A 12836-nucleotide genomic window follows, 5' to 3' on the forward strand; every position below is an offset into this window, starting at 1 on the left:
TATGTCGGTCAGTCGCCACGGGAGCCAACGACAAGCTAAGTGCGGTGAGGTAATAGCGCCCCGTGCGAGGGTAAGCCACGCATAGGTAGTTTTGGTTATTTGGTGGAATTCAGTATGGATTAGTAAAGAAAGGTAAGGACACCCCATAAGGGAGAGAGAGAGAAAGGAATAGGAAAGGAAGAATATAAAGGCAAGGTAACCACCGGAAGAGACACAATATGGATAATGGAAGTGGATCGGATATCGGGAAAGGACCTAGACATAGTCAAAAGGTAGAGAGGTATCTCCCGTAATTAAGAGGCAGAGACGCAATCCGAAAACATCAGAAGCAGAAGATACAAGAGACAGTATGATGCGACTACAATGTGATCCAGTAAACGACCATGGACGCAGGTATAAGCTATTGTACGGATCACTGAATTCCAAGACAAGCAAGGATGAGTAAGGTATAAGACAAAAAAGTACGACTAATCGCTATCAAGAGCGATGTGATGGGGCAGTCGGGACAACAATGGAATTCACCCCCCCCCCCCCAGTAACACCATCGCCTAAATTAAGCTCAGTGGAGGAATAGTATAGTAAGGACCAATGATCAGATAAGGGGAAGCGGGCAATGACAAAATAAATAAAGATTGAGACATCAGAATAAGACAGGCACTAAGTCGAAGTCCATAACAGCAAGAAATGGGGAAAGTGTAAAACCTATGGCCATTAAGAAGATTTCACACGAAGGACGATTAATACGAAAAGGGCCTAAGAAGAGAATGACAATAAGTAGATGCCATCCGCAGCCAAAGGGCTGGAAGAACTAGAATCAGAATTTCCCAAGTATTAGCCAGATCCAAGGAGCATATCGTAACTTTGTCACGAAGAGCAGGCCAAGCATTTTCGGCACCCCGAGGGCAGATATTAGATAAAGGAAGAGCGAAGAAACTTTTTGAGTAAAGACGCAAGATTGATGTAAAGGTATGGAAGTTGGGAACGTTATTGCAAGAATTAAAGATAGTCATGGGGACTCACGAGGCGGCTAGAGGAGGCAAATGCACTAAGGAAAAAGAGTACCCGTGCCACGCTAACTCAATGACAGGCGGTAATGAAGGATTAAAGGTAAAAATAAGGACAAAGGAAGGCTGGGGAAGACTCTAAGGATAACCGAGTAAGTCCATTGATCGTCAACCTTTTCCATCTATGTGTAAGGGTGCAGACAAGGAAGAAAAGGACTCTTGGAGGTAGATTATCAACAAGATAGATAGAGGAATTAGCGAAAACTAAATACAAGTTCAGAAGACAAAGATAAGAAGGACGTCGAGTTCGAAGTATACAGCGGTAACCCATAGTTAATCAACAAAAAGGAAAACAAGAGTTAGTATATGGAAGACAAAGCGTCGAGCTATAAAGGTCTTGTTCGCAAAGATAACTTAGGTGGCAATGAAGACAAGAACATATGTTTGGGGACAAGCGAAGCAAATACAGACACTATCAACAGTATGCCATAGTACGATGGACCGTAATAAGAGAGGACCCTGCACTTTCATAGGCTTATGGAAGTACATGTATACACCGCACAACATGCCATGTGCATGACAGATCCAAGAAAATCAGGAAGGACAAAAGTGACAAAGGAGGTGTTTATGCCGACAGAGAAAGAAAGGTTGGTTCAGGACAGTCGAAGGTACTTGAGGCCATCCACACCAGATGATGAAATAGACTCAGTGGTTAAAGTTGGTCGAAAGGTAGTAGCTAGTGGAGAAGACGTAGGATGTAAGGAGTAATGAAAGGAGGATCTAGATTTAAGAGATAATCGGCTGAGGAAGCCTTCAGGAGAAGTGTTGGTGTATACAAGCATGCTTAAGTCCAATATAGCTTCTGCCCCATGGAATGATATCAGAATTTTGGGAGAACGGACCCGACAAGTGAGAAAACCCTTTGACTATTAACATTCAAGGACGAATGTTCTTAAGGGGGGAGAATATTACACCCCGCCTTCTCAGAGCATGAGCACGCCATATATTTCACCATATTAATGGAATATCGGAGACGTCCCGTGAAGTCTTGAAAGGTACAAGCCATGGGAAGTACGTAACAATGAGGTAAAGGATGAATTATGATCTCGTAAGTCATAACCGGGAAGGACAACCTTGGAACAAAGGGACATGACTCTTATCAAGTATAATTAATGATAAATATCATGCATTAGAAGTTTTGGAAGGTTCTGGGATCAAGTGGATAGAAGAAAAGAAAGTTAATGGGACTTTGGAAGAAGTTGGTGAAATTTCGGAAGCAAATTTTGGTCCAAGTATATGGGAGTGTAACTTTTAGAATACAAGGGGTTCTGAGGTGATTCAAGAGCCTAAAATGAAGTTCGTCGAGTCTAGTTTCCAATGCAACAAACCTTTCATTAATATGACATCGGAGTAGGAAGCTATGAGCATTTTAAAACGAACTGCCAGAAGCCTGTGAACCTACGCGAAAATTCTAAAAACCACTTAAAAGCCCACTAATTTCGGCCCATCAGCCCAAACCCGATTTGGACTAATAAATATACCCCCTTAAGTCACCTAAATCACCTCATTTTTTACCATATCTCACCTTCACACCTCTCTAGAACCTCCCACAACATTCATCCAATATCCTTACACCAAAACTTAGCAAATTTAGGAGTTCCTACATCAAATTAGGCTCGGGTTTGTGAGATTAACATTGAATCGAGGCTCGTAAAGTTTGTAGTCACGTTGTGGTGTCGAAATTAATGTCGAGCAAAGTGAGAGATGGTGGAATTCTGAAGCTTAAGTTATTAAAGATGTCATACAAGCTTAGGAAGGTAAGAATCTTATCTTTATAATCATGGGTTTCGTTAATTCAAAATTGTATTCGTTAATCATTGTATATGTGGTCAAATTGAGGTAAGGGGTGGAATTATCTGTTTGGGCATGTGATGAATTGAATGAATTGGGTATTGAATTATGCTAAATGGGTTACTGGTTGTTTTACCAAAATTACGAGTTAAGCCCTTTATTGGATTCTAAGAACTGGGTTTGGTTGTTATTGTTATTGTCGTTGTTGTTGATGGTTGTTATTGTTATTGATATTACGGCGACCTGACATATGCCGGGATGTAACAAAAACAGAGGAAGTCCTGCCGAATTTTCCGTAAATTGAACTCTTCAAGAGCATAGGATTGTCACGGCCCAACCGGAGGGCCGCGACGGGCACCCGGTACTATCCCACCCGGGCACCCCTTAGCATACTATCACATCATATCTAGGTGAGCCACATACTAAATCATGCTTTTCATTCACCATCATTCTAATCTCATCGGGCAACAACATATTTATATCATTAATAACATCTATGCCCATATAAATGTACATGCGCCGACAACGCGGTCAAAACAACATCCCAAAATATAGGCCGACAAGGCCGATCACATCTAACCATATACACAATGTCTTCGAGCCTCTAAGAAGGGTACATCATATTATAACATATGGGCGGGACAGGACCCCGCCGTGCCCATGAATATATACACAAAAGAGTCTATACCAAAAGTCACATATCCGAATGAAATGGGTTCGCTTATGTAGTCCCCGAGAAAATACGGCTATGCTGGTCGTCTACCTGCCCTGCGGGCATGACGCAAAGATCCCACAAACAAAAAGGACGTTAGTACGAAGAATGTACCGAGTATGTAAAGCATGATCAATATCAATATGGAAGCATAATAGATAACATACGAAATAACATGTTCCTCGGGGGATATAATAGCGTCATCATCATAGCACTTACCTGCTTTCCATAGGGACGTTCCATTCCTATTTCGTACTCGCGTACATACATTTATATCCTTGCTCATTTACCTTCCGTATCTATTTTCGTACTCATACTCATATCTCCTTTCATGCTCATATCATGTACATTGTATATACATAGCCCTCACTTGTCACTTACATTGTCTTAACATATTCATGCTCTAATTGATGTCATATACATAGCGTAGTCGTACTCATATAGATGTCGTACATATAGCTTAATCGTACTCATATAGATGTCATACCTATAGCTTAATCATACTCATATAGATGTCATACATATAGCTTTTATATTGCATACCCGACCATGAACGTTCAGTGTTTCATGTACCCGGCCCTACCAAGGCTCAGTGCCTGGCCCTACCAAGGCTCAGGGTTATTCGTACCCAACTGCAGTGGTGCGCGCGCATCATTATATATAGATATACATATATACTTACTTTCTATATTCTACCCGGCCATCTAAGCTCGGGGCTCACAATAGCCTCTCATGGGCACACATACATATACATATACATATTTATCATATTCTACCCGGCTATATAAGCTCGGGGTTCACATTAGCCCTTTTTACTATCGTCATTCATTACCTTCTATCCTTAGAGTATTACTCGTCGTATAAGGAACTTAGTACAATCATATCATTTGAGCGTCATTAGCTTAATAGCTTCTCGAGCTAGGATCATTAGAGAGTATCATGAACTCATAAAGAGGATGAACATCGGGCCAAAGAACCATGCCTTATGAAAGAAGTGGTTAGCCTTACATACCTTTCGTGCAACTATTCTATCACTTGAGCGTTCATCTTCAAAGCTCACGTTCTACCTTCATTGAAGTGCATACTCATATTAGATGATGGATAGCATTTAGCGTTCATAACTAATTCTAGAGAAAATCGGACAGCATCTCCTTTATTTATACGACTTTCCTCGCATTACATATCAACTCCCAAACATCAATAATAACATTCACAAAATCCTCACAATAACCCTTAGTCATCTACATTACTCTTACTTCACAATTCACTTCAACTTTCCATATCCATGGTCATAACTCGACAATACGTTCATTACATACAATATCATTTTCCACACTCTCAATAGCATTTATCACATGATCATATTCATAATTTATCAAGAATCATAACTCATCCCAGCATCTATTCAAAAGTGGCATTCTTGCACGTTCCATTACCCCTTTCTTATATTCTTTTACAATCTAAGTGCTTCAACTTCCAAATGCTTTAAACAACATGGAAACATCATAAAACTTACCTTAGATAGTGTAGGATTGGACCTTGGTTGCATATACCTCACTTGAGCAAAACCCTAGATTTTCCTTCACTTGAATTCCTTGCTTTTGATGAACTTTAGTGGGTTTTCTTACTTTGATTCACTTGGTTTGATGAAGTTGAACACTAATTCTCTTGAAAACTTATGGGAGAAATGTGGAGAGATGTTTTGGAGAGAAGTGGGGTGAAATGGAAATGAAATGAAATAAAACTTGGAGCCTTCATTAAATACACAAATCTGTCCCGACTTGGATATACGGACCAACATACGGTCCGTATAATTTTCACGGACCGTATCTCTGGACCTTATATTTGGTCCAGTGAGGCATGCCATTATGGGCTAAACCTACGGCTGGACATACGGTCCGTGTATTTTATACGGCCAGTATGTCTGGCCGTATAATGCCTAGTGGTTCCGATCTTGTTTTCGTCGACTCGTTTGATCTCCAATCCTTATGGAACCTTCTTGGCACTTGTCTAACACTTCAATACCAATCTAAGGGACATTATAACTCCTCTCCATACTCCCCTTAAGTCGCCATTAACTCGTTACTCGTAATTTCTTTTCGATACTCATCATAAGCTTTGCCTTCTCTTGGCAATCTTTCTCGTCTAACGTCGAATGTCTTTGGAATCTTACTTAAGGTCATCAAATGATACTTCTTACTTATCGAGACATCATATACTTTGTGCTCTCCACTAGCCTATTCATTGGGCATCAACGGAAAGTTTTCCGAGGTGTAACATTCTCCCACCCTTAAGAACATTCGTCCTCGAATGTTAAGCACTCGGGGATTCTACAAAAATTTCGCCAGAGTTTTCCCTATAATGTGGCACTACCATCCTATCACAACAACCCATAATATCAATGCCACACAGGGCCACAAAATAATAGCAATATAACTTGGCCATACACGACCCAAATACATACAAGAAAATCATACATACCTTATGATCTTGATGTTTCATCTTGGCCCTCTTCTGGGGGCTGAAATAGGTGCGGATATTTGGATTTCATGCTTTCCTCCGCTTCCCATGTCATCTCTTCTCGATTATTATTTTTCCACAACACTTTAACTGAGGCCACTTCTTTGTTTCTGAGCCTCCGTACTTGCCTATCTAATATGGCAATGGGTTCTTCATCATAAGCTAACTTTTCTGTTACTTGAACATCATTTAATGGGACGATCCTAGTAGGATCTCCAATACATTTACGTAGCATCGAGACATGAAACACTGGATGGACTGACTCCAAATCAGGAGGTAAATCTAATTCATAAGCTACTTTGCCTATTTTGCGCACAACTTCATAAGGCCCAATATACCGGGGACTAAGCTTCCCCTTTTTGCCAAATCTCATAACGCCTTTCATTGGCGACACTTTCAAGAATACCCAATCTTTAACTTGGAACTCTAGGTCCCTTCGACGATTATCTGCATTGGACTTTTGATGACTTTGGGCTGCTAACAGTCAATCTTGTATGAGCTTGACTTTCTCTATGGCTTGTTGGACCAAGTCCGGCCCTATTAATTTAGCCTCTCCTGTTCCGAACCACCCAATTGGGGATCTACACTTTCGCCCATATAAAGCTTCATACGGTGCCATTTGAATGCTAGAATGATAGCTATTATTATAAGCAAATTCAATGAGTGGCAAATGATCATCCCAATTTCCTCCAAAATCTATCATACATGCTCGTAACATATCCTCAAGAGTTTGAATGGTACGTTCAGCCTGTCCATTAGTCTGTGGATGAAATGCCGTGCTAAGGCTCACTTGAGTCCCTAAGCCCTCTTGGAAGGACTTCCAGAAATTAGCTATAAACTGAGTACCTCTATCGGAGATAATAGACACCGAAACACCGCGTAGTCGCACTATCTCTTTAACATAGAGCCTTGCATAATCTTCTGCTACATACGTTGTTCTGACTGGCAAGAAATGAGCTGACTTAGTGAGTCTATCCACAATTACCCATATGGAATCATACTTGTGTCGAGAACGGGGTAAGCCTGTAATGAAGTCCATGTTAATCACTTCCCACTTCCAAGTTGGGATTTCTATAGCTTGCAATAATCCGCTCGGCTTTTGGTGCTCGATTTTCACTTGTTGACAATTGGGACATTGAGCTACAAATTATGCTATATCTTTCTTCATCCCATTCCACCAATACATAGATTTAAGATCATTATACATTTTCGTGGCTCCTGGGTGGATAGAATAACGGGAACAATGAGCTTCTCTCAATATTTGGTGGCGTAAGCCTGCCACATTAGGAATACATAATCTTCCTCGACATCGGAGAACTCCGTCTCCTATAATCTCAAATGATGACTCCTCCTTCTGAGGGAGTGTATCTCTGTACTGCACTAATATGGGATCTTCGTATTGTCTCTCTTTCACCTCTGCTACTAGCGGCGAAACTGCTGAGTTCTGAATGGTGGTTCCCTTGCTACCTGAGTCCACTACTCGAACTCCTAGGCTAGCTAGCTGCTGGAGCTCACGAGTCATTTCTCTTTTCTCTGGTTGTACATCACATAAACTTCCCATGGATCTGCGGCTAAGAGCGTCAGCCACAACATTTGCCTTTCCGGGGTGATATAGAATATCAACATCATAATCTTTTAACAATTCCAACCATCGTCGCTGCCGCAAATTCAACTCTTTTTGCTTGAAGATATACTAAAGGCTCTTGTGATCTGTATAAATATCTACATGAACTCTATATAAATAATGTCTCCATATCTTTAATGCACGAATCGCTGCGGCCAATTCAAGATCATGGGTTGGATAAGTCTTTTCATGTTTTCTTAATTGCCTTGAAGCATATGCGATTACCTTGCCATGTTGCATCAATACACAGCCTAGCCCGACACCTGAAGCATCGCAATGAACAACATAACCTTCCAATCCTTCTGGAAGTGTCAGGACTGGCACTGAAGTCAATCTGTCTTTTAGCTCTTGGAAACTATGCTCACAAGCATCCGTCCATTGAAACTTGGCTGATTTAAGGTCGCCTTTGTAAGTGGTGCGAAATAGAAGAAAACCTTCAACAAATCTTCTATAATAACTTTGCTAAGCCCGAAAACTACGTACCTCCGTAGGAGTTGTGGGCCTTGGCCAAGTCTTTACGGCCTCAATCTTTTGGCTATCTGCGAATTCCATCAAATTTGAAACAATGTGCCCAAGAAATGTTACCGAGTTCAACCGTAACTCACACTTAGAGAATTTTGCAAATAACTCTCGAGTACGAAGAATTCGAGGACGATACGCAAATGATCCGCATGTTACGCACTCGGATCTAGAATACACCAAAATATCATCGATGAACACAATCACGAACAAATCTAGAAAGGGCCTGAACACATCGTTCATTAAATCCATAAACACCGCCGGTGCATTAGTTAGCCCAAATGACATCACCCGGAACTCAAAATGGCCATATCTTGTTCTGAAAGCTGTCTTAGGGATATCTTTCTCCCTAACTCTCACTTGATGATATCCGGATATCAAATCTGTCTTGGAAAACCATTGGGCACCTTGTAGTTGATCAAACAAGTCGTCGATCCTTGGAAAAGGATATTTATTCTTGATTGTTACCTTGTTCAATTGCCGATAATCAATGCACATTCTTAAAGAGCCATCTTTCTTTCGGACAAATAGTACGGGTGCTCCCCACGGGGATGAACTAGGCCTAATAAAGCCTTTCTCGAGCAAATCTTTCAATTGCTCCTTCAACTCTTTCAGTTCTGCGAGAGCCATTCTATAGGGAGGAATAGATATAGGCATAGTGTCTGGCAACACATCAATAGCAAAATCAATCTCCCGCTCGGGAGGAAGGCCTGGAAGCTCTTCCGGGAATACATCCAGAAATTCATTCACTACGGGAACTGACTGAAGAGTCGGCGGTTCAGCTTCTACATCTTGAACTCGCACTAGATGATAAATACAACCTTTTGTAATCATTTTCCTTGACTTTAGGTAGGAAATAAACCTACCCTTTGGTGACGCCGTGTTTCCTTTCCATTTTAAAACTGGTTCTCCCGGGAATTGGAAACGAACCATTTTCATTCTACAATCGACATTGGCGTAACAAGAAGCCAACCAATCCATACCCATAATAACATCAAAATCCACCATTTTTAACTCATGCAAGTCAATCATGGTACGGCGACCACGAATCACAATTACACAATTTCTATAAACTCGGCTAGCTATTACCGATTCACCAACGGGTGTAGACACCTCAAAAGGTTTAATCGACTCTGGTTTGATTCTAAACCGACCCGCAATATATGGAGTAACATATGACAATGTGGAGCCGGGATCTATCAAAGCATATACATCATGAGAAAATACCGATAATATACCTGTGACAACATCGGGAGAAGACTCAAGATCTTGGCGTCCAGCCAAAGCATAAATACGGTCTTTGCGGACCGCTAGAACTGGGGGCTCTCCCCCTGCCTCTACCACGGCCGACTGGCGCGTGTGAACCTGGCCCCATAGGGCGCATAGATGCTGAAGATCCGGCTACTGACCCTGAAGGCTGGGTCCTACCTCTACCACTAACTGAGGGGCAATCACGCATAATATGGCCTAGCCGACCACATGAATAGCAAGCCTCGGAGCCCAATCTGCACGGACCCCAATGTAACTTCCCACACTGGGAGCATCGTGGTACTGGTGGCCTTGCCTGACCCGAATCACCTCTGAACTAAGATCCCGAAAAGCTCTGACTCAGCCCGGGATGAGTAAATCTGTCAAATCTCTGGCCTGAATACCGTGCAGGCGCACTAGTCATAGAATAGCCCGACTGTCTAGAAGACTGCTGTCTGTGCCCACCTCTATACTCGTTCATCGGACCCGAAGATCTAGCCCTCTTACTATGCCCTCTATCATGCTCGCTTCTTTGTTGTTGCAAGCTTTCCTCTAAATTTTGAGCGTGGGCTTGGATGCGTGCAATATCCATTTTGTCCTGAAGGGACGCGGTCAAACATCTATCCATCAAATGTGGCCCTAGGCCTTTCACAAACCTGTGCACTCGGTCACCCATATTCGCTACCATGGCCAAAGCATACCTAGCCAAGGAATTGAAGCGAAGACTATACTCTAGAGCACTCATGCTCCCTTGCCTCAAATTTAGGAACTTATCGGCTCTAGCTCACCGAACTTCCGGGGGCAAATAATGTCGAAGAAATGCATCTACAAACTCTTGCCATACCGGGGGAGGTGCATTGGCTCCCCGTGAAGCCATCCAAACCGTGTACCAACATACCGCAACATCCCTCAATCTATAGGACGCTAGCTCCACCGACTCGGTGTCTGAAGCATGTATCAACCGAAGCGTCCTCAATATTCCATCAATAAAATTCTGAGGGTCCTCATCCGGCTTTGATCCAAAGAATTCCGGAGGGTTCAAACTAATAAAATCACGGGCTCTTGCACTAACAGCCCTATCACCTTGCCGAACTCGACCTTTGAGTACGGGCCGCAACCATTGAGTCGAGCAAATTAATGGCCTCTTTCACATCTTGGCACGAAACATCCGGTGGAGGGCCGAGATCTTTGGGTGGGGCCGAGGCTCCCTCACGCTCCTCTAATATAGGCAACGATGCGGAGGATTGAGATTGAGCCGCACTCTGGGACTCACTTTCTTCTACTACCGATGGCGGTGCTCTTTCAGCCCGCTTTTCTGCCACCGTCTTGCCCTTTTGGGCTGCTGAAGACTTTCTCTTTACAGGCATTTCTGAAATACACAACATATCGTTAAGAAACAAGAAGTTCTTACATCATAGCTCTATCTCACGATTTCTTATGAAGAAAGAAGGACATTCATTCCTAAAATGTCCGCAGCTTCTTGTTTATAAGTATGGCGCGCAACGCACCCATAACCAAGACTCTACTAGACACAGCTCGTAGACACACCCTAGGACTGAACTGCTCTGATACCACTTTTGTCACGACCCAACCGGAGGGCGGCGACGGGCACCCGGTGCTATCCCACCCGGGCACCCCTTAGCATACTATCACATCATATCTAGGTGAGCCACATACTAAATCATGCTTTTCATTCACCATCGTTCTAATCTCATCGAGCAACAACATATTTATATCATCAATAACATCTATGCCCATATAAATGTACATGCGCCGACAAGGCGGTCAAAACAACATCCCAAAAATATAGGCCGACAAGGCCGATCACATCTAACCATATACACAATGTCTACGAGCCTCTAAGAAGGGTACATTATATCATAACATATGGGCGGGACAGGACCCCGCCGTGCCATGAATATATACACAAAAGTCTATACCAAAAGGCAGCCTCCGAATGAAATGGAGCTCGCTATGTAATCCCACGAGAAAATACGGCTATGGGTCCAATCGTCTCACGGCCACCTGCGGGCATGACGCAGCATCCACAAACAAAAAGGACGTCAGTACGAAGAATGTACTGAGTATGTAAAGCATGATCAATATCAATATGGAAGCATAATAGATAACATACGAAATAACATAAGCTGGGGGATAATAGCGTCATCATCATAGCACTTACCTGCTTTCCATAGGGACGTTCCATTCCTATTTCGTACTCGCGTACATACATTCATATCCTTGCTCATTTACCTTCCGTATCTATTTTCGTACTCATACTCACATCTCCTTTCATGCTCATATCATGTACATTGCATATATATAGCCCTCACTTGGCACTTACATTGTCTTAACATATTCATGCTCTAATTGATGTCATATACATAGCGTAGTCGTACTCATATAGATGTCGTACATATAGCTTAATCGTACTCATATAGATGTCATACCTATAGCTTAAGCATACTCATATAGATGTCATACATATAGCTTTTATATTGCATACCCGACCATGAAGGTTCAGTGTTTCACGTACCCGGCCCTACCAAGGCTCAGTACCTGGCCCTACCAAGGCTCAGGGTTATTCGTACCCAACTGCAGTGGTGCGCACGCGTCGTTATATATAGATATACATATATACTTACTTTCTATATTCTACCCGGCCATCTAAGCTCGGGGCTCACAATAGCCTCTCATGGGCACACATACATATATATATATACATATTTATCATATTCTACCTAGCTATATAAGCTCGGGGTTCACATTAGCCCTTTTTACTATCGTCATTCATTACCTTCTATCCTTAGAGTATTACTCGTCGTATAAGGAACTTAGTACAATCATATCATTTGAGCGTCATTAGCTTAATAGCTTCTCGAGCTAGGATCATTAGAGAGTATCATGAACTCATAAGAGGATGAACATCGGGCCAAAGAACCATGCCTTATGAAAGAAGGGTTAGCCTTACATACCTTTCGTGCAACTATTCTATCACTTGAGCGTTCCTCTTCAAAGCTCACGTTCTACCTTCATTGAAGTGCATACTCATATTAGATGATGGATAGCATTTAGCGTTCATAACTAATTCTAGATAAAATCGGACAGCATCTCCTTTATTTATACAACTTTCCTCGCATTACATATCAACTCCCAAACATCAATAATAACGTTCACAAAATCCTCACAATAACCCTTAGTCATCTACATTACTTTTACTTCACAATTCACTTCAACTTTCCATATCCATGGTCATAACTCGACAATACGTTCATTCACATACAATATCATTTTCCACACTCTCAATAGCATTTATAACATGATCATATTCATAATTTATCAAGAATCATAACTCATC

The sequence above is a fragment of the Lycium ferocissimum genome, unplaced genomic scaffold (assembly GCF_029784015.1).
Source record: "Lycium ferocissimum isolate CSIRO_LF1 unplaced genomic scaffold, AGI_CSIRO_Lferr_CH_V1 ctg15023, whole genome shotgun sequence".
NCBI lineage: Eukaryota > Viridiplantae > Streptophyta > Magnoliopsida > Solanales > Solanaceae > Lycium > Lycium ferocissimum.